Source organism: Bubalus kerabau, chromosome 11 (genome assembly GCF_029407905.1).
Source record: "Bubalus kerabau isolate K-KA32 ecotype Philippines breed swamp buffalo chromosome 11, PCC_UOA_SB_1v2, whole genome shotgun sequence".
NCBI lineage: Eukaryota > Metazoa > Chordata > Mammalia > Artiodactyla > Bovidae > Bubalus > Bubalus kerabau.
In genome coordinates, this window is record NC_073634.1 from 103,157,173 (window position 1) to 103,183,849 (window position 26,677).

General features: G+C 41.6%; 1 protein-coding gene and 1 long non-coding RNA gene across 12 annotated transcripts in view; one reads left to right on the top strand and one right to left on the bottom strand.

Moving 5' to 3' along the window:
* Positions 1 to 26,677, bottom strand: part of FNBP1 (formin binding protein 1) — a 132,309-nt gene that overhangs the window by 104,787 nt on the left and 845 nt on the right. The gene's annotated exons all lie outside the window — the stretch shown is intronic.
* Positions 17,323 to 25,560, top strand: LOC129623648 (uncharacterized). Of its 3 annotated transcripts, XR_008700610.1 has the most exons (5): positions 17,323 to 17,991; positions 18,629 to 18,762; positions 19,478 to 19,637; positions 21,692 to 21,785; positions 24,230 to 25,560. It is a non-coding gene; the product is annotated as an uncharacterized LOC129623648 (long non-coding RNA). The 3 variants fall into 3 exon arrangements; XR_008700608.1 differs by lacking the exon at positions 21,692 to 21,785; XR_008700609.1 differs by lacking the exon at positions 24,230 to 25,560 and having other exon boundaries at positions 21,692 to 22,100.

A 26,677-nucleotide genomic window follows, 5' to 3' on the forward strand; every position in this document is an offset into this window, starting at 1 on the left:
CTATGTGCAAAAGAATGAAATCAGAACACGACCTAACGCCATACACAAAGATACATTCAAAATGGATTAAAGACCTAAATGTAAGACCAGAAACTATAAAACTCTTAGAGGAAAACATAGGCAGAATACTCAATGACATAAATCAAAGCAAGATCTTCTATGACACACGTCCTAGAGTAATGGAAATAAAAATAAGCGAGTGGGGCCTAATTAAACTTAAAAGCTTTTGCACAGCAAAGGAAACTACAAACAAGGTGAAAAGACAATCCTCAGAACGGGAGAAAATAATAGCAAAGGAAACAACTGACAAAGAATCAATTTCCAAAATATACAAGCAGCTCATACAACTCAATACCAGAAAAGCAAACAACTCAATCAAAAAGTGGGAAAGGGACCTGAAGAGACATTTCTCCAAAGAAGACATACAGATGGCTAACAAGCACGTGAAGAGAGGCTCAGCATCACTCATTATTAGAGAAATGCAAATCAAACCTCCAACAAGATACCACCTCACACTAGTCAGAATGGCCATCATCAGAAGGCTGGATAGGGTGTGGAGAAAAGGGAACACCCTTGCATTGCTGGTGGGAATATAAACTGATACAGCCACTATGGAAGACGGTATGGCGATTCCTTAAAAAGCTAGGAATAAAACCACCATTTAACCCAGCAATCCCACTCCTAGGCATATTCCCTGAGGAAACCAAAACTGAAAAAGACCCATGTGCCCCAATGTTCATTGCAGCACTGTTTACAATAGCTAGGACATGGAAGCAACCTAGATGTCCATCGACAGATGAACATAAAGCAGCTGTGGTACCTATGTACAATGGAATACTACTCAGGCATAAGAAGGAACGCATTTTAATCAGTTCTAACGAGGTGGATGAACCTAGAACCTATTGTACAGAATGAAGTAAGTCAGAAAGAGAAATAGAAATATCATATACTGACACATACATGTGGAATCTGAGGAGATGGCTCTGATAAATTTATTTTCAGGGCAGCAATGGAGAAACAGACAGAGAACAGACGTGGGGGGAGGGGAGGAGGGAGAAGGGGAGATGGATGCAGAGAGTGATATAGAAATTTACAACACCATATGTAAAACAGTTAGCCAATGGGAATTTGCTGTATGACTCAGGGAACTCACACAGGGGCTCTGTGACAGGCTGAAGGCTGGGATGGGGAGGGAGGTGGGAGGGAAGTCCAGGAGGGAGGAGACACGGGTGTACCTATGACTGATTCGTGTTGTTGTGTTACAGAAAATCACAAAATTCTGTAAAGCAATTATCCTTCAATTAAATTTTTTTTAAAATAACGAACAAAAAAAATCCATTTTGCCAATCTGTTAAACAAATTGCTTTATTATGTGTTTCTTTGACGACTGATGAACTTAAGTTTTTTACACGGGTTCATTAGCATTTGGAATTTCCTTTCATAACTATTCTCTTAACCTCTATTCACTTATCTATTAGAAATTTTGACTTTATCTTACTGCTTTGCATAAGCTCACCATTTCTTAAAAGTTTAAGCGTCATGTTTGGTATAAATGTCTTTCGTAGTTTGTTGGATTTAAAATTGGATGTTTATTTTTTATGCAGAGAAATGTAATATATGGTTACGGTTACCTCAGGGGATTAGAGAACTCTGAGGGTCCCCCCACTATTTTATACTTCTCTGTGCATTCCAAGTTTTCTCCAATGAGCATTTTTCCTGATTATCAATATGCTGCGGCTGCTAAGTCGCTTCAGTCGTGTCTGACTCTGTGCGACCCAATGGACTGCAGCCTACCAGGCTCCTCTGTCCATGGGATTTTTCAGGGAAGAGTACTGGAGTGGGTCGCCATTGCCTTCTCCGATTATCAATATAGTTTGATGTTAATTTAAATTAGCTCTTATTTTTAAAGATACCTAAGGAGAGGCTTCCCTGGTGGTCCAGTAGTTACGAATCCGCCTTTCAATGCAGGGGACACAGGTTTGATACCTTGTCGGGGAACTAAAAGCCCACATGCTGCAGGGCAACTAAGCCTGAACCACAGTTACTGAGGCTGTGTGCTGCCACTAAACTGCTGCAGCCTACAACACATGCACATATATATTTTAAGGCACCCAAGGAAATAGCATAAGTGAACATGTAGTATACTGGAAGTAACTCCTGCCTTCACTTTACTGGATTACCATTTCCTTCCAGGCTGCATGTGTGTTAGTCGCTCAGTCGTGTCCGACTCTGCGACCCCATCAACGGTAGCTCGCCAGGCTCCTCTGTCCATGGGCTTTTCCAGGCAAGAATACTGGAATGGGTTGCCATTTCCTTAATTCATGATAAAAATAGCATAAATGCTGCCATTTTATTCAAGTGTGGTGCTTCTACTAAAAGGGAAAACATGTCCACTGACTTATGTACTTTAAACAGGAATCCATGGCTCACTTTCAAATGTCTTTTTGTCTAAATTTATAAACGTGCTGCCAAGTGCCGACACCTTCATAGTAATCCATTTAACAAAGATGCGCCGGGCACGCTCACCTGTAATCCCAATACTAGTTACCTCTTTCACGGAGCACGACCTCATCTGAGCCTGACTCACCAGGTCTTGCACCACTGAACAAGACTAACATGGCACATGCCACCAGGGCGGCCATTGTTAAATATTTGCGGAATGAATGAATCAGTGGAAACTTCTTCAGCTACAACTGTAACTCTTCTGCTGTTTAACTCCTTCAAGCCCATGATCAGAATGAGTTTAGCTCACATACGTTGTTTTTATCCTGGATTTCAGGATAATGTGTGCTAGCCTTTCTGCCAAGAGCTAGGACTGCAGTTGCGAGCAGAAAAATACCATGCTCTCATGGAGACATTAAACATGTTACTTTTGAAGAACCTACAATAACATGAGATTTTACATATATAAGGTTGCTTTTACTTTTTGGCCTTGTTGTCTACAACTTCCAATCACAATAACTAGGAGGACTTAAGTCCCTAAAAGTGAAAGTCACTCAGCTCACGGAGTTCTCCAGGCCAGAATACTGGAGTGGGTAGCCTTTCCCTTCTCCAGGGCATCTTCCCAACCCAAGGATCAAACCCAGGTCTCCTGCATTGCAGGTGGATTCTTTACCAGCTGAGCCACAAGGAAAGCCCAAGAATACTGGAGTGGGTCGCCTATCCCTTCTCCAGCGGATCTTCTCAACCCAGGAATCGAACCAAGGTCTCCATGCCCTTAAGTCTCTGAGCTCAGGTGCAAAAACAAACAAACAAACAAAAAAAACCCTTAAAATTCTAGTACATGGCTGCTTTCCCCAAGCTGTTACCAAGGAATGTGAGACAGCCAAATGTTTAGATAGCTATAATCCTGGCACAAGTATTTTCTTTTCATTAATTATACATGAGTAGTCAGTTTTCTTGGCTACCCAGGTGGCACTAGTAGTAAAGGACCCACTGCATCGGGAAGATCCTCTGGAGAAGGAAATGGAAACTCACTCTAATACTCTTTCCTGGAGAATCCCCATGGATAGAGGAGCCTGGCGGGCTACAGCCCATAGGGTCACACAGAGTCGGATACGACTGAAGTGACGTGGCACGCAGCACAGTCAGTTTTCTTAATAAGTAAAAGCCATTCAAGTTTTTAAAATAAACACAAACAGAGAGCTCAAAGAAAACCCATCGTGTTTGGCTCTATTTTTGAGAGGTTGTAAAGTGTTTCTAGCTGCTTCTTATTCCGTTCTTTGGAGCTATTTCTGTGTCACGCTTTAAAAATGAACTAAAATGAGTAAACTAAAAACATACAGCGTTGCTAGTCAGATTCCGTGTTTTATTGCAGGGCGGGGGGGGGAGGTTTGTGGACGCTGCAGCATGAGGCACCAGAGTTGGACTCCTGTCTCAGCGCCCCACCACGCTACCAGTGCGAAGTCACATAACTTCTGTAAGCGCAAATACCACTCTTAAAGCCATTGAACTGTACACTTAAAAGTGGTTACAACAGCACATTTTATGTTATGTATCAGTTCAGTTCAGTTGCTCAGTCCTGTCGGACTCTGTGACCCCATGGACTGCAGCACGCCAGGCTTCCCTGTCCATCACCAGCTCCCGGAGTTTACTCAAACTCACGTCTTAATAACTAAAAGCTATTCAAGTTTAAAAACTCAACACAAACAGATAGTTCAGAGAAATATTATGTATATTTTACAATTAAAAAAAAGTTTATGCGGACTTGCCTGATGGTCCAGTGGTAAATAACCCCCCTTCCAATGCAAGGGACATAGGTTTGATCCCTGGTCTGGGAACATTCCACATGCCTTAGAGCAGCTAAGCCTGTGAGCCACAACTACCGAAGACACTGCGCTCTAGGGCCCTAGAGGCACAGCTAGTGAACAAGAGAAGCCAGCCGCAATGAGAAACCCGGGTACTGCAACAAAGACCCAGAGCAACCATAAAATGACGGTTTCTGAAACATTTGAACTACCTTACATCAACATAAAACCAAAAGGTGGGATTTCCCTGGTAGTCCAGTGATAAGACTACACCCTTCCAATGCAGGGGCATGGGTTCAATCCCTGGTCAGGGAACTAAGATACCACACACCCCATGACTTGGTCAAAAAATAAATAATAATAATAATAATAAATTACAGAAAAAAAAAAAGGTACTAAGAATTTATTAAGAAGAAAGTGTTAGTTGCTTAGTCGTGTCCGACTCTTTGCAACCCCATAGACTATGGCCCGCCAGGCTCCTCTGTCCATGGGATTCTCCAGGCAAGAATACTGGAGAGGGTTGCCATTCCCTTCTCCAGGGGATCCTCCCAATCCAGGGATCGAACCCCAGGTCTCCTGCATTACAGGCAGATTCTCAACTGTCTGAGCCACCAGGGAAGCCCTAAGAATTTATTAACAACACCAAAAATCGCCAATAGGAAGAGAGCATTAATATGCTATGCCAACTCAGCAAAGAGAGAGTCCAATTCAGACCTTGAGTTTCTTGTACTTGGCTCTGAATGCCTTAACAGATTCAAGGGAGGGGAGCACTCCAGGACTTTGAAAAGCTGCCATCTTTTCAAGTGGCAGGCAGCCTTCAGCCTTTCATTCCCACTGCAGGAACAGCAGAGAATATAAAGCCCAACTGGCCCCTGTAGACTGTGGGTGTCAGGACATCCTTTGTTACTAAGACAAATCAAAATCACCATTAATAGATACTCTAGATCCCCACCTGCTAAAAAAAAAAAAAAAAAAAAAGCCTTCTTCAAACAATGTCAAATACTGGCTATTAATATTTTTCCAACATGCTTTTGATCTAACAGAAAAGTGGCCATTCAGAACAAATGGGTTTTTAGGTATTGAAAAATAATGACAGCAATTTCTAGAAACCTCACACCTGGTCAGCTTAAGGACGGCTGTCAGGTCTTTTCATATCCACCCCCTCGGCACCTCGTTCCGTGCTTTGCACACTGCATGTTTATGGAAGCGAGTTACAACACAGGTAAACTGCATGATGTTTATAGTCCATCTAAGTATAGTAGCTTTAAAAAAAAAAAACAAAACCACATAGCTATTTTTAGTCCCACGCAGTAATTACAGTAAGATGTAAAAAGTCAACCTTGACTGCTCACCGTCTGCTCCTTTCTCTTCTTTAGAACACTAACATTAGCCAACTTCACTGAAAGCCACTAAGTACTGGTTTGGGTAGATAGCTTAACAACTGATTTGGTGAAAAATTAATTTGCAAAGAGAACAGTTCCCAATTAATTCTTCGAGTTTGGGCTAATGTTGTGGGTGTATTTTTTTTTTTTTAATTGCACCTAATATACCCTTAGAACCTGTTTTGCAACAAGAGTTCTCAGACAATCATTAAGGAGACTTCAAACACAACACAGCAATCCTTTAATTACTTGGGAGAAAATTTCTAGAACCCTTCTGAGGCGTTTAAGCTCAACTGTTTTATAGTGTTTACAATGGCTTTTAAATTTCCAAAGATCAAGAAGCTTCCCAGATTGGTTGGTTGTCATCTTAGAGATAACAAATATGCCCAGTACCAATCTGCTTTTTATCTTTTTTTTTGTCTTAAACTGAGATGAAATTCACCTAATGTAAAATTAAGAACACTCAATTGTTGAACAGATATTGAAACATTTGATTACAAACAGTTAAGGAGAACTCAACACGTGCCTGGTGACAACACACTTGTCAAGACCTCTTTGGAGGGTGATCTGATGACGCTTACCCAAGTTTTTGGTATTTATCCTTCAAATATACTTACACTGATGGAAAATAACACATAGAAGACTATTCATCTGCACTGTTTTTAATAGGAAAATATACTGAAGGCAGTTTAATGATCATAGCAAATTTCAATATATCAGTATGATGGGATTTTATTAACTAAAAGTTAAGTTACATTAAATAACAGGACATTATACTCAATATTTTGTTATAATCTATAAGGGAAAAGAATTTGAAAAAGAATATATACATAGTTAAATACATAGTTATATATACCGATGTAGACACAGTTTTATATAAAACTGTCACTGTGTTGTACACCTGAAATTAACACAACATTGTAAATCAACTAGACGTGAATTTAAACAAAAAGAAAAGAGGAAAAAAGGGACACACGAAGAATGACATAGCTAAGGAAAAAGACGAAATAGAACACCAAGGTATTATACGTGGTAAAAGGTAGCAAAAAGCGAGAATAGTATACTAACATTTCTACGGGGGAGTGGCACCTGTTTATAAACACTCGATGGCTCACGGGAGCTATCCATCGCGTACGGATGTGAGAGCTAGACCATAAAGAATTGATGCGTTTGGACTGTGGCGCTCGAGAAGACTCTTGAAGGTCCCTTGGACTGCCAGGAGATCTCACCAGTCAGTCCTAAAGGAAATCAACCCTGAATATTCACTGGAGGGACTGATGCTGAAGCTGAAGCCTTGATACGTTGGCCACCTGATGTGAAGAGCTGACTCATTTGAAAAGACCCTGATGCTGGGAAAGACTGAAGACAAGAGGAGAAGCGGGTGACAGGATGAGATGGTTAAACAGCATCACTGACTCAATAGACATGAATTTGAGCAAACTCTGGGAGAAAATGGAGGACAGAGGAGCCTTGTGTGCTGCAGTCCATGGGATCACAAAGAGTCGGACATGACTTAGCAAACGAAAACCAACAACTCACTGGAAGAAGTCACAAAAAAAACACCAGTACAGTATATTAACGCATATATATGGAATTTAGAAAGATGGTAACAATGACCCTATATGTGAGACAGCAAGAGACAGATATAAAGAACAGACTTTTGGACTTTGTGGAAGAAGGCAAGGGTGGGATGATTTGAGAGAATAGCATTGAAACATGTATATTATCATATGTGAAACAGATCAGCAGTCCAAGTTCGATGCACGAAACAGGGCACTCAAAGCCAGTGCACTGGGACAGCCCTGAGGGACGGGATGGGGAGGGAGGTTCAGGATGGGGGACACGTGTACACCCGTGGCTGATTCATGTCAGTGTATGGCAAAAACCACCACAATAGTGTAAAGTAATTAGCCTCCAATTAAAATAAATAATTAAAAAAAAACAAAATAGTAACAATGATTGTCCCCAGGGAGGAAAAAGGGTGTATTGCCTATTCAAATGCATAAATAAATTCAGTATGTAAATAAGAAATAAATCATTCCTTTGAAATCATGACTCTTCCCCAGTTTGGCTACTTTAACAATCTTCTCTCAGGGCTGAACTCGCAGAGTTCATTTAAGTGTGGAATGACATGAAGGATATTACAGGGAGAAATGGCACACAAGGAGGGTTGGCGGGAGGAGGTGAAGAGGCACGAAGCTACCCCGGGCAAGGGTGCTCCTGGTGGAGGGCAAAGCTGGACAGAGCAGTGCAGAGCCCAAGGGGAGAAGCAGGCTGGTGCTTAGGAAGGAAGGCAGATTTGGCTGGAAGAGAGTGTCCAGGGATACCCGGCAGGCTGGCAAGGTAAAGGGTTGTCTAATTACAGATTTTTTTTTTTTTTTGATGTGGACCATTTTTAAAGTCCTTATTATAATTGTTAAATAATATTGTTTCTGTTTCATGCTTTGGTGTTTTGGCTTAGAGGCATGTGAGATCTTAGCTCCCCAACCAAAGAATCAAACCTGCACCCCCGGCACTGGCAGGCAAAGTCGTAAACCCTAGACCGCCAGGGAGTCCTCTTAAATTCCCATTTTACTCCAGGATGGCAAGACCTCCTTAGGTTTGGGCTCAGGTCCATGCCTCACCTACCACGTAGGAGATAACCCAGATTCCTACGTGTTCTCCCCACAGTACCCCTCGAAGCTGCCTACGCGATCCCAAGAATGGGTCATCTTTTAAAATCTGGGTATTGAGCATTTTCCCTGTTTCCCTGAGCTCAACGTTCTACTGACGTCAGCAAACCCAATATTCCTCCTATCTAGTCTCTCTTTTCTCCCTTTCTTTCTTTCCTTTCATCCCATATGAGATTGCCTGGTCCCCAGGATAAGCCCACAGTTCAAAGATGACCAAGTAAATAGTGTAGAAAATCCTTTAATCTCCCTTTGAGCTACCCTGGTCTCTGCCACATTGTAAAATCAAGATATATACAATCTTCAGCTTGGCCTACGTTTGCAATCGTTTAACAGCCAGCCCCATACTCCAAGCATGTGACCTGAGTGGGGTGTATACCTCAAACAAACTTGATTTCTTTTTAATCAAACAGATCTTTTTACAGACTACGGGACATGGGTGGCACCTAACTGAACACTGCTGATGGAGATGATCCTTTGCCCATTTCTGCAAATGACTTTTTAAGTTTTTCTTTCTTCCAATAACCAAAGCATGTGTAGATCTGCTTGGAATTATCGGGAACATTCTTTATCCCAGTGTCTCTCATCTAATGGAGGGTTTCCTTCTCATTCGACTGGCTGTTCCTTCCACTTTCTCAATTATCAGCGCTTCATAAACCAAAAAATAATCCAGAAAGTAAAGAAGAAAAAAGTCGCCAACCTGCATTTCATTTCCATCAGTGTCTGAATATTTTTATCTAGAAACAAAGCATTGACAGCCTAAAAGTTTTCCTGGAATGATCTCATGTAGCTACCTTATTTACCTGCAGCTACCAAAGTGACAAAATAAGTTTAACATCCAGCCTTTCAGGTTTCTCAGCCAAAAAACTTTTGTTCGGCAAAATAGTCCCTGATATTTCTGCATATGGAGTCACACCCAAGACATTCAATCCATGTATAGAGCATCTGACAACTTAGGAAATGGGTCTAATGAGTCTATTTACATGCCACTTTTTGATTTGTTGAAACTTCTACAAACCTCCGATTAAAATTATTGGCATCTCTTTGAGCTCCAGTGTGGGAACTGTATGTAAAATTTCTAAATAGAGTTGCTAGACTTGGAAGTAGTTATCCGACCATAATTGACCTTGACGTATTCTCTGTGTATTATGAAGCATTACTCTTGGGACAACCACCTCTAAGGTCAATTTATCCTGGAACTCAGATTACCCTAGAACACTTGAAGGGGCCTGAGGTCATGCGGTCTAATTTATACCCAATTCATCAGTCACTTCGACAAAACCCCCAACACAGAAAGGAGTACTCATTCAGTTTCTTCTCAACAGAAAACTCAAGATCGTCACAACATAGAAAGGTGAATAACAACACACAACGCTCATAAAGCTTATTGTGTCAGACATTCACTGCTCTAAGGATTCATTAACTCATTTAATGTTCTCAATACCCCCATAAAGCAGGCACTCTTATTCTCCCCATTTTACAGATGAAGGAACCAAGGTTGGATGACTTGTCCACAATTACTCAGCTAGTTAGTATCATGTTATGAACCAAGCCGTCACCATCCAGTCCCATGCTGTTGAACAATGTGGCGCTGGCTAAATTGTGGAAATCTTGTAAGAATAAAAGAACTTTAAGCAATCATTCAGTTCAGTCAGTTCAGTTCAGTCGCTCAGTCGTGTCCGACTCTTTGCGACCCCATGAATCACAGCACGCCAGGGAATCATTAGAGGCTATCAAGCCGAAGTGGTCCACTCACAGAATGAAGACAGAATGAATGAACAGCAGAGAGACAACGAGATGCATCTGCTTAGCTTTAGTCTAACTGGTTCATTGCCTCCAGAATATTGACTCTATTTCACAACTAAAGCAACAGAAATCATGGCATTTTACTTGATATTTCTTATATAACACTTCTTTAGTGGGTCAGTATGGCTTACAGAGAGAAGATGCATTTTAGGTGGGAAAAAACTAGAAAAACTATTTCCTGTGAAAAGGAATTGCAGGGAAATGTCCTCTTCTGTGGGTCCATGGCTATGATAATAATGCAGAAAATCTTGAGGCTTGGTAAAGAATGACACAGTATCATCATATTCAAAGTTGACAATTTCATGACAAGAACCTTAGGACAAATTTAGTTTAAGGAGTTTATTTTCTCCTATATCCGCCTGCAATGCAGGAGACCCCGGTTCAATATTCTTGGGCTTCTCTGGTGGCTCAGATGGTAAAGAATCCGCCTGAAATGCGGGAGACCTGGGTTCGATCCCTGGGTTGGGAAGATCCTCTGGAGAAGGGAAAGGCTACCCACTCCAGTATTCTTGCCTGGAGAATCCCCATGGACAGAGGAGTCTGGTAGGCTATAGTCCATGGGGTCGCAAAGAGCTGGACATGACTGAGTGACTAAGCACAGCATAGTTTAGGGAGTTTATTTTCGCCTATAAGTCTTCATGTCAGAGCTTCTCCGTTTCCTATCCCATCATCTTTAGAAAGAGTAAGCATAAATACTATTTGAATGTTCCTCAACTTTTCGATTTCTTATTCTAAGGAATTTCTTTGGAAAGGTATTTTATTTTATTTTTAGATAGAAGAAAAAGACAAACTGTAGCTCTATTCTTAAGTAAATGAACAATGGTAGTATTATTATCAAGCATGACACCCAAGGATATTGTTTTAGTTGTTATTGTGTAAGAAATCACCCCTAAACCTTAGTGGGGAAGAATCATTTCTAGGCCAGCAATTTGACAGGGACAATTTGTCTCTGATCCTCCATGGCTGGGACCCCAACTGGAAAGGCTTGAAGGCTGTGTGTGGGGACTTGACTGCAAGAGGGTATGAGCATCTGCATGCCCTTCCCTAAGGCTGGCTGTTGATTATGACTGTTCACCAAGCCCTCAGTTGGGCTGTCAGCTGGGACCCCTACAGTTAACTTCTCCAGATGGATTCTCTACATGGACAGCTTATTCATTGGAAGGACTGATGCTGAAGCTGAAGCTCCAATACTTTGGCCACTTAATGCCAACTCAATGGAAAAGACCCTGATGCTGGGAAAAATTGGGGGCAGGAGGAGAAGGGGACGACAGAGGATGAGATGGTTGGATGGCATCACCGACTTGATGGACATGAGTTTGAGCGAGCTCCGGGAGTTGGTGATGGACAGGGAAGCCTGGCGTGCTGCAGTCCATGGGGTTGCAAAGAGTCAGACACGACTGAGCGACTGAAAAACAACAACAACAACGTGGGCTGCTTGGGCTTCCTAACAGTGTGGTGCTGAATTCTAAGAGTAACCATCCCCAAAGGGCAAGGCCAAAGTGCATGGTGTATTTACAATCCTGCTTCAGAAATAACATGGTGTCACTGTTACCATGTTCTATCAGTCAAGGAAGTCATAAGAATCTGCCTAGGGTCAAGGGAAAGGGACAGAAGCCTTCCCCCGCTCCTCAGTGGGAGGACTCTCAAGGTGACATTGGAAGAGCAGGTAGAATGGGAGATACTGTTGTGGTCATCCTTGCAAAACAGAACCTGTCACACGTCTGAAGTAGAATCCCGCCCTCCCCCCTGTCCAATCTGATTGATTTTGTGATCTAATATTTTAAACTACCTCTGAGAAATGCAAAGGGGAATATTAGGCCATATATCAGGCACGAGAGAGATCCCTAAGTCAACAGAATGCAAACTGAATAATTATAAACATTCTTTAAGCATCTCCAAAGCACACGCGGAGCTTCTTAAGAAGTACAATTGAAACTCAGACTGTCTGCAAAAGCTTATTAAAATGATGCATGTGTGACATTAATTTCTGATTATTACCAAAAACTCAGTGCCCATCAGCGGCCATTTACTTTTATTTTTTCATCTATGAATCGGTACATTAGTTTTACTTCTACGCCTATCGAAGCTTCAGATCTGTTTATTATGCTCCTATAACATTTTACAAAACCAATCAACTCTTAATAGTCTACGCCCCTCCTAACCTAACACAAGTCTCACATTATGATTCTCAGTAAGGTTTTCTTTTTTTTGTCTTCGTTTTTGTTTTTAGCCATGCCACGCAGCATGTGGGATGTTAGTTCCCTGAGCAGGGACTGAAACCTCATCTCTTGCATTAGAAGCATGGGGTCTTAACCACTGGGCCACCAGGCAAGTCTGGATTCTTAGTAAGGTAAACAGTGGAGCAGAGAGAGCACAGCCCCTATCCAAAAGGGCAGCATATTATGACAGTTTTTCTAAAGTTAAATAAGAGTGCTTGTAGGGATATAAACTGTCAAGAGCTTAGAATTTTCTGATTCCCCAACCTTATATTGAATAATCAGATCCAAACAGACCCAAACAGCCCAGAGCCCAGAGCTCCAGATGCATATATTTAACTAGATACTTAGATATCTAAGAGCATCTGGCAAAATGTCCAGCACTAAACTTCTGTGCTTCCCCCTCTCTCCGCCACCGTCAACCTTAATCCTGTTCTCAGTCTCTCACAGCCTTATTTTTCACCACGGCATTTATCGTTATTGGATACATTAGCGATACCCTTAAACACTTGCCCTTCGATCACATATATGAGGGCAATGTTTTTTTACCGTTTGGTTTGTTGCCGCTTTCCCTATGCCCAGAACAAAGCCTGACATATAGGAGGTGGTCATTAATATTGCTGAATGAATGAATTATGACTTACCTGGTGCCTGAATAAATCACAATGAGAGAACCAAAAGGAATAAAGAGAACTGGACTTCCCTGGTGGTTCAGTCACTAAGACTCTGACTGCCAATGCAGGGGACAAGGTTGGGGAAGATTCCACCTGCTACAGGGCAAATAAGCCTGTTCATCACAGCTGCGGAACCTGTGCTCTAGAGCCCGGGAGCAGCAACTCCTGAAGCCCATGTGCCCTAGAGCCTGCAACAAGAGAAACCACCACAGTGAGAAGCCTGCGCTCTGCATCCAGAGCAGAAAGCCCGCGTGCGGCCATGAAGTCCCCATTCAGACAAAATTAAATAAATAAAGATTTTTAAAAAGAAGTGACACCATGTCATGTAACTTCAAAGAAAGAGTACCTTAGAATGATTATGTTTGTAAGTGGTTAACGGGGTAAGAAAGTAGCTCCAAAGTATTGCTAGATTTTAAACTTGTTATAAAGGATAAAATGAGCAAAAACTGAGGATGTATGAAAAAGGAATCTTAGTATTAAAATCACGCTTCTTCAGCAACATCAGAATTACCTAGGAGAGCTTTTAAATGGACAGATGCTTGGACGTGCCAGCCTAGGGAATGTTGGGAAGGGAGAAGATGATGAACACCCAACACCCAACCTGGAAACCCTGATGGAATCTCAGGGATGGAAGATGGAATAGAGATTAGAATTTAGAAAGTCTGACTTAACTAAATAGGTTATAGTCTGTCTAAAGAAATATAAAAGGAAAGGGAATAATCTACATAGTATCAGTAAAACAGACTCTCTTGTTTAGTCGCTCAGTTGTGTCTGACTCATGGGATGTCCCAGGCAAGAATCCCGGAGTGAATTGCCATTTCCTTCTCCAGGGGATCTTCCCCATCCAGGGATCAAACCCGTGTCTCCTGCTTGGCAGGAGGATTCTTTACCACTGAGCCACCAGGGAAACCCAAAACAGACTCCATTCTATCCTTAATGCAGATTTATCCCTCCAGAAGAAACAGATGCCTCAGGCTTCCACAGCTTGGCGTCACAATCCATTAAATTCCTCCAACTCTATTTTGATTTTATGCTCTCCAAGAAACTTTGTATAGAATTTAACTTTCCTCAAAGATTAGCCTTCAGGAAGAAACATGTGTGCTTCAGCAAATATGAATAGCTTAGTCTCTTCATAGATATACTTCTCGTTGTAAATTTGAAACTTTGCTTTCTGGTTTGTGCATCAGTCTTGGGAGTTGGGTTAATGTGAGTCACCTCTAATGCAGATTGAAAATACCAATTCTGTTAGGTGAAAAGAGCTGAGAAGCAGACCCCGGTAGCCCTATCAAGGTTGCACTATGAGCACAAACAAAGAGACAGCAAGAAAGAAGTGACTGTAGGTTTTCAGTTTGTGTCCAACTGGGAGAGAAAACAAAAATGAACTAAGGCCAATATACTGTTTAACCCATTAGCCAAAGCAGTAAATTGACCTCATCCTTCCAATGCCCTGGCTCACCACGCACAAAGTGCACTGTCAGGTCCTCCCTAGGCAACAAGTCTCCCTAGCAAATCATTTACACCAATTCCACGCTTCAGTTCAGTTCAGTCGCTCAGTCGTGTCCGACTGGCTCTTTGCGATCGCATGGACTGCAGAACGCCAGGCTTCCCTGTCCATCACCAAATCCCAGAGTTTGCTCAAACTCATGGCCATTGAGTCAGTGATGCCACCCTTAGAAAAATGTGAAGGGGTGCTCTCTGCTCCAAATCAGGGGATTAATCCAATAGGCCAGTTAAGCCTAGTCTGGCCCGCAGCTTTGTCGCTGCTTTCCAACCTTCTCTGCACTGCAGTAAGGAGACTGAAGAACTAGCCCCATAGCAATTGCTTTCAGCAGTTCAAGGGTGGATATCTTATTATGTCCCCAAGGTGAAGCCACTGTCTTCACCTGTTTTCAGCCGCAGTCTACCTTTTAAGGCTTCTCTTCATGGCTCGGTTCATTCTGGAGCTCGGCGTTCTGTTGTACTTGTGGGTTTTTGAACCTGGCATTTAATCCCTCCTCCAGGAAGGCTGTCCAGATCTCCCTCCCAACCTGATCACCTGTCTTCACCTGTGTAACTTACCAGTCCTTCAGGACAGCATATAGATGCCAGTTCTTCCCCAACTGAGTTACACTCCTGTGTACAAGTTTCCAGGTAGTTTACCCTACCTTAGTTCTTACCCCTGCTGCTGCTGCTGCTGCTAAGTCTCTTTAGTCGTGTCTGACTCTGTGCAACCCCGTAGACAGCAGCCCACCAGGCTCCCCCGCCCCTGGAGTTCTCCAGACAAGAACACTGGAGTGGGTTGCCATTTCCTTCTCCAACACATGAAAGTGAAAAGTGAAAGTGAAGTCGCTCAGTCGTGTCCAACTCTTCGCAACCCCATGGACTGCAGCCTCCCAGGCTCCTTCATCCATGGAATTCTCCAGGCAAGAGTACTAGAGTGGGCTGCCACTGCCTTCTCCGTAGTTCTTATCACACTGTACTGCAATTTCCTATGTATGTTTCTGTCCCCTGACTAGACTGTAAGCCAGCGGGCAAGAACACTGTCTTGGCACTTAGCAGATGCTCAAAGAGTAAATAGATACTGTGGACAAAATATGAAGTCTCAGTCATTCTCAAGGAGTATGTCTCTCTCATCTGATGTACTTTTTTCTGATTTTGGTGTCTTCCTTTATGTACTAAAGTCGTAATTATTTGCCACCAATATCACTGATCCTCTTGCTGAAAATGGTAATGACAATTAAGAGTTACATCTATCCTAAGATGACAGACTTTTCATGTAACCTTAGTATCTTTTGAAAATTGAATAATGCAAACAGATAACCTAGGTTTTTTTTTTAATTTATTTATTTTTAATTGAAGGATAATTGCTTTACTTTTAAAGATAAGTAAATTTTAAATTTAAAAATTCAGAGTCATGCTGAAAAATATATTTTACATACACATGTACACTCACGAAATCCAACTTTCTTTGCACAAACATTGTCATTTTCATATGTATCTGTCCTAACACAAACATTTTTAAAATTCTTAGTTCTCTTTGCTAAGAAGAAAACAGTCTCAAACTAAGCTGATATACAGAATATTCATTAGCTGCCTCAAGCAACAAATATCCGGATTCTGCAGGGGAGGGGGGAGGACAATGTGACTTCGGCAGAACTTTTTTTAAAATGGTAAGAATAGCCACAAAGAATTATGCCCACCTGAGGGATAATATTAAGATTATACCTTAAGTAGATTCAAGTATGTTGCTAAAAATTACAATGGTTAGAGTCTTATCTCTTAAAGAAAAGAGCTAAACATGCATGCATAGTCTATAATTCAGATTTCCTTTCCAAAGCACTTATTTCCAGGCACTTTGCTACTATTAGGTTATTTTATTTTATGGTTAACATGAAAACAGAATTTTAAATCAAAGGACAGCCTGTGCCATGCAAACTAGAAATGTTCATTTAACACAGACTAGCTTCCAGCAGGAGAACTCTGCAATTTGTTCCCAAGGAACAGGTTTGTCTGTTTTTTTCCCCTTTAACCTTCCCCCAGACTCTAGCTGGACCGTAAAGAAGGCTGAGCGCCGAAGAATTGATGCTTTCAAATTGTGGTGCTAGAGAAGACTCCTGAGAGTCCTTTGGACTTCAAGAAGATCAAACCAGTCAATCTTAAAGGAAATCAACCATGAATCTTCATTGGAAGGACTGATACTGAAGCTGAAGCTCCAATACTTTGGCCGCCTGATGAGAAGAACTGACTTACTGGAGAAGATGCTGATACTAGGAAAGACTGAAGGCAGGAGAAGAAGGGGCCGACCGAGGATGAGATGGTTGGATGGCATCACTGACTCAATGGACATGGGTTTGAGCAAACGCTGGGAGGTAGTGAAGGACAGGGAAGCCTGATGTGCTGCAGTCTATGGGGTCACAAAGAGTCAGACATGAGCAACTGAACAACAAGACTCTCCTAACTTGTATTTACCCATCCCCTCTCATCCAACAATTTCGAAGCACTTCACAAGCAAGCAGGCACTCATCTTTGCACTTTCTCGTGAAGAAGGCAAGCTTCACCGTAGCAATTTATAGATCAGGAAAACGAGGAGCAGAGATAAAGATGTGCCCAACACTAATAAATGCTGGATGGGGCAAGCCGTGCAGTCCTGGCTGAGTGCTTCCAGGCCCTCTCATCCATCTGGGCATGCCCACACCATTTCTCCCAAAGACCTATAGGTATTTTATTGCATTTCAGGAACCGTCCATTTTGGTTGTGCAGATAGAAGTACAAAGGGTATAGCTTCCTGTAAAGGTGCCGGGGTTTTTTTTTTTTTTTTTTTTGCTTTTGAAATGAAGGGAAATATTTAATTTCTTGTTCCTAGGGAACCAAAACTTTGAGGTGCAGCCTGGGACGGCCAGATCACCCACAAACTGGTCAGTATCTAATTCTCTTTGCTGTCTCAATTTCATTAAAAGTACTTTTCATCAAGACATAACTTTGTTAAACCCCAGATCAGAAACTTGATACTCCCTTTACAAATTAATACCTTTATTTAATTGTAATACAAATTAATAGATACAAATTATAACACCTTTACAGGGCTTTCCTTGTGACTCAGCTGGTAAAGAATCCGCCTGCAATGCGGGAGACCTGGGTTCGATCCCTGGGTTGGGAAGATCCCCTGGAGAAGGGAAAGGCTACCCACTCTAGTATTCTGGCTCGGAGAACTCCATGGACTACAGTCCATGGGGTCGCAAAGAGTCTGACACGACTTGAGTGACTTTCACTTTCATTCTCTTTCACAATACCTTTACAAATTAATTTCTTTAAAAAGAAAAATAACCTTCAGATTTACAGGAATGGGGGGATCATTAGACATACACGCAGCACCTGCTAGAACAGAAGCTTCATTTATAGTGGTTTCTGCTGTGATTACAGCACAGCGCTATGAGTCATTATTTCTCAGTGATTCTCAACGTGAGTAACGTCAAATGCTTCAGAGAGCAAAACCCCCATCAGTGGTTGGGGAAATACGAGTGAGTAATGGGGACAGCAGGGAGATCCAACCAGTCCACCCTAAAGGCAATCAGCCCTGCATATTCATTAAAGGGACTGACGTTAAAGCTGTCAAAGCTGTTAAAGACGTTAAACTCCAATACTTTGGCCACCTGATGCGAAGAACTGACTCATCTGAAAAGACCCTGATGCTGGGAAAGACTGAAGGCGGGAGAAAGGGACGACAGAGGGTGAGATGGTTGGATGGCATCACCGACTCAACAGACACGAGTTTGAGTAAACTCTGGGAGTTGGTGATGGACAGGGAGGCCTGGCGTGCTGTAGTCCATGGGGTCGAAAAGAGTCGGACACGACTGAGCGACTGAACTGAACTGAATTGGGGAAAGAGGGAGTATGATCTACTAATACAGAAGATACATTTTTTAAAACTCACATTTGTTTAGTGTTAGGAGGAAAAAAAAAAAAATTCCAGCACTGGTATTCATTGTTTGGGTGGGTCTGGTCTATAAAATGTGAATAACAAACTCACAGGGTCCTTATTAGTTTATGAAAGCATGTATTTAAATCCCTTAATCAAGGTATGTCAAGCACTGAACAGGCTGGTTCTCTCTGTTTTCACACTTTAAAAGATGGAGGGACAATTTGGGCTCTTTGCAGATTCCTCAGAAAAGGAGGCAGCAGAGAGGTTTTGCGATGTGTGCCGGTGAAGACCGAGGGGTCGAAAAAACCACATGGTGGCAAAAAGATGACACAGAAAGATGCCAAAACACTGATAATCTTGAAGCTGGGTGGTGAGTACAGAGGGGTTCATCATATTGTCTCTATGTATGTTTGAAAATTCCTATAATTAAGAAGTTCAAACAATTAAAAAAAAAATTAGTGTGGCTGAGTCCCTTCCCTGTTCACCTGAAACGATCACAACACTGGCAATCGACTATATCCCAATAGAAAATGTTTCTAGTGTTAAAAAAATAAAAATACATAAATAAATAAAAATAAAATAGACAAACAACAACAACAAAAACATTTGATAGTATTAACTTGAAAGAAAGATGAGGAGAGCTCTAGAATCCCAGACCTGGGATTGAATCTCTGCTTTCTGCTCCGTGAACTTGCTAGGTTATCTTACTGTTTGTTCTGTGCTTCGATTTCCTCTCTTGTAAAAGGATAATGATGGTGTGCTCAGTGCAGCGCTGTGCCACTCAGAGCCTTCTTCCAGAAAGGACTTGCTGCCCAGCTGCACAGGGTGTGGTTAGCAGACAGCTTCCTTTAGGGTCTGCCTTGTCTTCCGAGCCAAAGTCACATTGTTCTTGGGGTAGCCCTTTGCCAGTGAATGAGCAAGGCAGTGGTACAAGGGCCTGGCCGTTTCTGCCCACCGTGGGACTCCCCGAATGGATAATCTTTGCTCTAGAGCTTCTCATCGGCCTGGTGGAGACTTTCTCAGGCAGCATTATGGTCTGATGGCTCCCTCGGCCCAATCACAATTACTCCCTTTTCCTTTCACAGGTGGTTCCTTCCCCACAAAGCTTAGCATTCCTAGTTCCATCTCAGAATCTTCTCAGATGCTGGCCCAAATGGTTCTTTTAACTTCACGGGATTCTTGTGAAGAATCAATGAGATGACGGACGACAAACTTTCACAGCACCTGAGGCATGGCACACTCTCCGTAAGCAGCAGTGTGTTTTGTTTTTTGCTTTGGTTTTGTTTTTCTTCCAGTTTTATTAAGATATAATTGACATACAGAAAATAAGTGTGAGGTGTACAGCATGATAATAATCAGCAACGTTGATGACACCAATTGAACTGTTTTTAAGGCATGGTGCATGTGAAATTATTACAAGAACTACAGAGTTTATGCAATGATAATCTATTTCTATTTTTACAACCCGTAGAGTAGAGAAGTAAAGGTGGAAACTGTAGCTGCTGAACTGTTAACACACTAAAACCATAGCTTTAGTCTAAGAATTAATTCTTATTAAAAATTTCATTCCAATCATTAGAATAGTGTGTTCTAAGTTTTAAAAAGAAACCATAATATAGTGAATGTGATATTACAGTTTCGAGGTGAACAAACCTTATAATTTGTGCAACAGGAAATTTTAAGTTTCATCTATTTTTTTGGTGGTGGTGGTGGTATGAATCTAGTTCTAGTATTAGGCAATTGACGTTGTTAAAATTTACAGAAAGTTAGCACAGAGTCTTACAGATGAAGTTTATGAGTTAAAAGAATCAATATTAAAAAAATGTGTATATTCCCAACTAACTCTTTGATATAAGAAACACATTTGGCCCTTTATTGACTTTTTAAATTTATTAACCAGACACATCACTAGGCTCAGGCCGGTAAGACTATATATTACTAAATCAGGAAACAAATATTTCATTACAAACACTAATTCCAGAAGACTTCACACCCACATTCCAAAATCTAATTAGATTAATTTCCTAGGGCATACACGTATTCTTGGTAGCTTGCAATTTTTAAGTGTCAAAATAAAGCCTTACTTTAAACTGTGGGCGGTGCTGATGAAACAAGCATGAGCACCACTTGCAGGAAACACAATATTAGCTTAGCGAGGAGTGGGTGACAGTTGAACAGTCCTTCCAAGAGGCCCTTCCCATGTCGCACAATGTAAAGCACGAGTTCTAACGCAGTCACACAGCAAGCACAGGCAAAACCCCTTACGGTAGTGAAATACAGCTTTACCTGCCAAAAATGCATGTTTAGGGTGATGTCTGAGTATAAGGTGAAAGCAACAAACTGATGGGTAAATGTCAACCACAAAATCACCAGATCTCCCCTGTTTTGTTTAATATCTACTAACCAGAGCGTCGGTGATGGACAGGGAGGCCTGGCATGCTGCGATTCATGGGGTCACCAAGAGTTGGACACGACTGAGCGACTAAACTGAACTGAACTGACTGAACCAGAGAGACAAATATCATATTACTTATAAGTGGAATTTTTAAAAAATGACACAAAGGAACTTACCTACAAGACAGAAATAGACTGGGGCTTCCCTAACAGCCCAACGGCTAGGACTCGGCGCTTTCAATACTATGGGTCCAGATACATCCCTGGTCAGGGAACTAAGATTATGCATGCCTTGAGCAGTGTGGCAAAAAAAAAGAAAAATAGAAATAGACTCAGAGACATAGAGAACAACCCTACGGCGACCAAAGGAGAAGGTTGTTCAGTTGCTAAATCATGTCTTGACTCTTTGTGACCCCGTGGACTACAGCACTCCAGGCTTCCCTGTCTTTCACTATCTCAAGGAGTTTGCTCAAACTCATGTCCATTGAGTCAGCAGAGGGATAAATTATGAGTTTGAGATTAGCAAATACAAACTACTATATATAAAACAGATAAACAACAAGGACCTACTGTATGAACTACATTCAATATTGTGTAATAATCTATACTGGAAAAGAGACTGAAATATATATATATGACTGGATCACTTTGCTATACACCTGAAACATTATAAATCAACTATACTTCAATTACAGAACATAAAGATAAAAAATAAATTAATATTAAAAAAAAAATCTACTATCCAGAGAAGACAGTGCAAACCCTGTTTTAATGGAAAGGTGGGGTTGACAGAACTACACTTGATTTTTTTTTTTTTTTTGGTCTGTCTTTTGAGGTGGTTTTGCTCACCCTAATTCCAGGATTGATGTCTCCCATGTCAGTCTTGCCGTGTTTATCCCAAACAGAAACCTATGAAGGGTTAAAGAAGAAAAGAGCTGGAGGAGAGCTATGAACTGTTGTTAGTACTCTGCTCCATTGAGTACTGGGCAGTGAGAAAAGGTAATAATTCTCCAAATCCTGCAACTAGTTAATTACGTCAATGTTAAAAAAAAGAATCAGTACTGTCTAGCTTAAAATTTTAACACACTATAAAGTGCTCTTATGGGCTTCCCAGGAGGTGCAGTGATAAAGAATCTGCCTGCCAATGTAGGAGATTCAAGAGATGGGGGTTCTATCCCTCGGCTGGGAAGATCTCCTGGAGGTGGGAAGGGCAACCCACTTCAGTACCCTTGCCTGGAGAATCCCATGGACAGAGGAGTCTGGTGTACAGTCCATGGGGTCAGAAAGAGCTGGATAAGAATGAGTGACTCAGCATGCATAGGAGCGCGTACACACACACACACACACATGCACGTGCACACACACACACACACACACAGTGTTCTTATATAAACACACACATATGCATCAGGTATCAGCCACATGAACAACAGAAAAGAGACAACTTTTCAAGCTCTACTTTAAAGGTAAAAAAAAATGTCTAGAGGGACTTCCCTGGAGGTCCAGGGGTTAAGACTCCAAGCTTCTGCAGGCCCTCCTCAGGGGTTCTTGCCTGGAGAATCCCACAGACAGAGGAGCCTGGCAGGCTACAGTCCGTAGCATCGAAGACACTCAACTTAGCACGCACACACGCTTCCGCACACAGGTCTCCAGGGTGGCCAAAAAACGAAAAAAGGTCTAGACTGTGTTTGTGTGGAAGGAGTATATGAGAAATCTCTGGACCTTCTGCTCATTTTCGCTGTGAAACTAAAACTGCTCTAAAAAGTAGTCTATTGGGATTTCCCTGGTGGTCTAGTGTCTGACTCCAAGCTCCCAATGCAGGGGTCCCCAGTTCATCCCTGGTCAGGGAATTAGATCCCAAGTGCTGCAATTAAGAGTGCAAGCCGCAACGAAGACCTGGCACAGCCAAATAAATAAGCAAATAAATATATATTAAAAAAATTTTAAATAGTCTACTTTTTACAAAAAGGTGCCTGGAATTTTTTTTTTTTTTAATCTTTACACTGTCAAAGCAAAGAAAGGCACTAAAACTATCCTGCCATTACTTTAAAACAGCAAATGTTGGAACTTCCCTGGTGGTCCAGAGGTTAAGACTCCACACTCCCAATGCAGGGGCCAGGGTTCGACTCCCGGTCAGGGAACTAATCCTGCATGCCGCAACTGAGATGCAGCACAGCCAAATAAAAAATAAGTAAATATTAAAAAAAAAAAACCCAGCAAATATTAAAACAAGAGGGGAAAAAAAAGGATTCATTCATTTATTCAGTAAGTTATTTCTTGAACTACTACTGTGAGGCAGGTATTGTTCCTGATCCAGTTGGTCAACAACTTTCACTGCTGCCTCTTAAAAGTGAACACCACAATCAATGTCACTATAGCCAACAAATTGTGGAAAGCATTATATGCCTGGCACTGTCCTAAAACCAACATGTTTAAAAAAAAATTAAGTACCCTCAACACAGGTGGCTTAACATAGTAATATGTTAACCAATACGTATTAGTTGAGTCTCTGCTTTCTTGTTATTATTTTGGGCTATTCCATTTCTTATTAGCATCAAAAGAAAGAAAGATAGCAGAGAGAACACTAGGAGATAAAAATAGATTATATCACTTAGTAATTTATTAGCCACAAAGAGTAGACCATTGTAAGGCAGGTTAAAATTTCCAATGGATTTATTTTTACTTCACATTAATGATCAAGCTTATAAAAAGTTGAGCTGACACTTCAGTAATGCCTTACTTCTTTTTAATATGCAGATACAAAACCCAAAAAAATTCAAAAGAAATTCTTGCTTTGCCATTTCTCCAATGACCAGAGACAACTTGAACAAGTCAGTACAAACTAGATAGCCTCTTAACATGACCTTTTGTAAATGCATTTTGGTTAATCTTGGAAACAAATCTTTTTTTTGACTTTGAGGTTGCAGGCTAGAGTTAAACCCGATTTTACATGCTTTCACTGAAATAGGCAGATCCGTTCAAAGTATATAAAGTGAAACCACAGGCTCCTGTCAGTCTTACACACAATAGCTATTCAATAAAAAAATTAAAAATTGACTAAAATGCAAATTAGGAAGAGATGTACAGAAATATTTTATTATAACTTAATTACTTTATTTTTTAATTTTTAAATTAATTTTTATTGGAGTATAGTTGATTTACACTGTTGTGTTAGTGTCTGCTGTGCAGCAAAGTGAATCAGTCACACATACATAAATTGATATATCCACTCTTTTTTCCATTCTATTCCCATCTGCTCGATACTCTGTAATGACCCCATCACTTCAAATCATCCATTTTATACTTTGTTACGACCTACTGGTATAAAATAGAAAGCCTCAAGTTTCACACAATCTAGTACAGTTATTACAAATTATGGGTTTTGAGTTCATTTTTATGATTGCATGAGAACTTCCTGACATTTCCTGATTTTTCACTATCAGGAATATCAAAATTTATGCCGATGAAGAGGTTAAAAGAAAAAAGAGAAGAGAACGGTTTTACTGTCTACAAAGCAGGATGTGGCTAAGAACAGAACTTTAATGTAAAGTGCACGTTAGAAACATGTCCTTTTGAAAAGCCTATAGGGACGTTGACTTGCATTCCTAAAACATGTGTAAAACCTGATGGCGTTTGTAAAGGTCTATGAAAGCTGCAAAGACCTGTCGCAAAGAACTCATGGCCATCCAAACCAGAGCTCCATCTCTCTCCATCTAGAAGCATCGTTCTGCCAAGTTAGGCTTGAGTGCCCCGTCATTATCTCATTACCCCTGTGCAAAATTCCACAGCCACCATTCAAGAAAAACCCTCAATCAGGGCTCTGCCAGGCCGCCCCATGCACCACACCACATCTCTCACCACCAGAGAACTGGAGGTTCGTTTTTCACAATTCTTCATTTTTTAATCTCACGTTTTTCTTCTTTTTGTTTTTTTAAATTTTCTTTTTTAATCTCAAATTTTAATGAAATGAGGCAACTGAAAACAGACATTTTGGTGCCCTTATGCTTCTTGGAATTTAAACTCAGATTTTGCACTTCTCTTAGTACAAATTACAAGTTCCATTCTTTTCCCTCTATTAACCTCTAAACCACTCAAGGGCAAAGGGCAATACTCTAGTAGAACGCCGTTTTCTTTTTTTTAACTCTTCATGGACAGGTGCTTCCTAGAGACAACAGATAACTAGTTCTTTCTCGTAAACCTTAACAAGTGAGAAAAAATTTCAAGTAGTTTACACACCTTCTCCCTTAAAAATCTTTTCCAGTTATTTTCACTGTAGGAAATTTCAATCCTAGAGAGTAGAAAACCTGGTATCACAAGCCTTCCTGTACCCATTACCCAGGTCAGCAGTGACCGGCTCTGGCGCAATTTCATTTCATTCACATTCCCATCCACTATCACCCCAAACTCTTTTGAAGCAAATCAAAGGTTTCTTTTTACTTGTATATATTCCATTTCCTACTGATTTTCAACAACTTGCCTTTGCCTTCCTTTCCACCCTCTACCTGCCAAAAGAAGTGTACAGAATAATGCAGGGGATTGAGGCTATTTTATCTGGTGTTTCCTCATAACTACTATCCCACCGCCCACCCCTTTCTGGATCACCTTCTATAACATTCACCAACATCACCATGAAATGGCCACCATGGTGTTCAATCCCTAAACTACAGCCTATTTCACTTGGAAATATATTGTATTCCCTCCTCCCAATAAACCCTTTCTCTTGTTTGAACAAGTGAAAATAAAAATTGTGCCAAAATTTCTATTCTGTTGATAAAAATTTATTCTGATTCGTTCCCCCTAGGGTAAAAAGAGGCAAAGGGAGTGCAGAAGGAATTGAAGAGCAAAGAAATCTAACACTTAAAATGGTAGACTCTGCCGAATTGGCTGTGTATGAATACTTACGACCATCTGCTACTTTAAGAATGAATATTTGCAAACATCAGTCGAAAATTTGAGATCCTTTTAGACAGGGGATGTTTACAAAATGAATTCTCATTTAAGGGAACTACTGCCTTCAGGATTTTGGTATCAATAACAGTAGCTGCTTCTGAGCCTAAGAAGTGGTTATGTAAAAACAATTAAAGCAAAAAAAAAAAATTAATTAAGGGAGGATGCGCTCTGTTTCTATAGCTGCTCTAACCTTTTATTTTGACGTGAGATTTCTTGGCCTCCACTCAGATAGCAACCACCACCCCACACTTTCTTCTCCACACCCTTTACAAATGGAATTCCGAAAGGAGGCACTTTCGAGTTCCTCCTGGGAAATGTCTCATCTTGAGGACGTCTCGGTGCAATAACTGAGATTTCATCTCCTTCTTCCTCTGCACTCCGCTCTGCCCATCGCTTGCCCAGAGATCTCCTTAGGAATCCAGAGGAAGCAAGGAATCCAGAGGAAAACAAGCCCCAGTCCACAAGCCACAGCCTCTCCTCCCCAGGACCGCCAGTGCGCCGCCTTGGCATCCGGGTCCGGGGAGAGAGGAGCTTGCAGACACCACGCCGCTTGTTTATCCATCCGCGCCCCGGGTCAAACATCCCGGCGGGGCGCTCCCTACCGCATTTCAGACTCTTTCCTCCCAGCGGTTAAAAAATACAAAACTGACCCCGCTAATGCCTCTTCCCGCAGGCGGCAACACAAGGCGTCCCTCTAACTCCTACTACTCTCCCCCTCCTGGCCGAACGCCGCAATCCCATCAAATCCAAGATCTGAGTTGCCCTGGGAGAATCACAAGCGCACCCCAAACCACCACAGGGCAAACATCCTCGCCACTAGAGGAAAGACACCAGTTCTCACTCACCCCGGCACCCCCAAACCCAAGCCCTGGGATCCGGCCCCGCCAGGGCCGCCCCGCCCCCCGGGAGAGCGCCCGACCCACCCGCACCTCCTTGGAGAG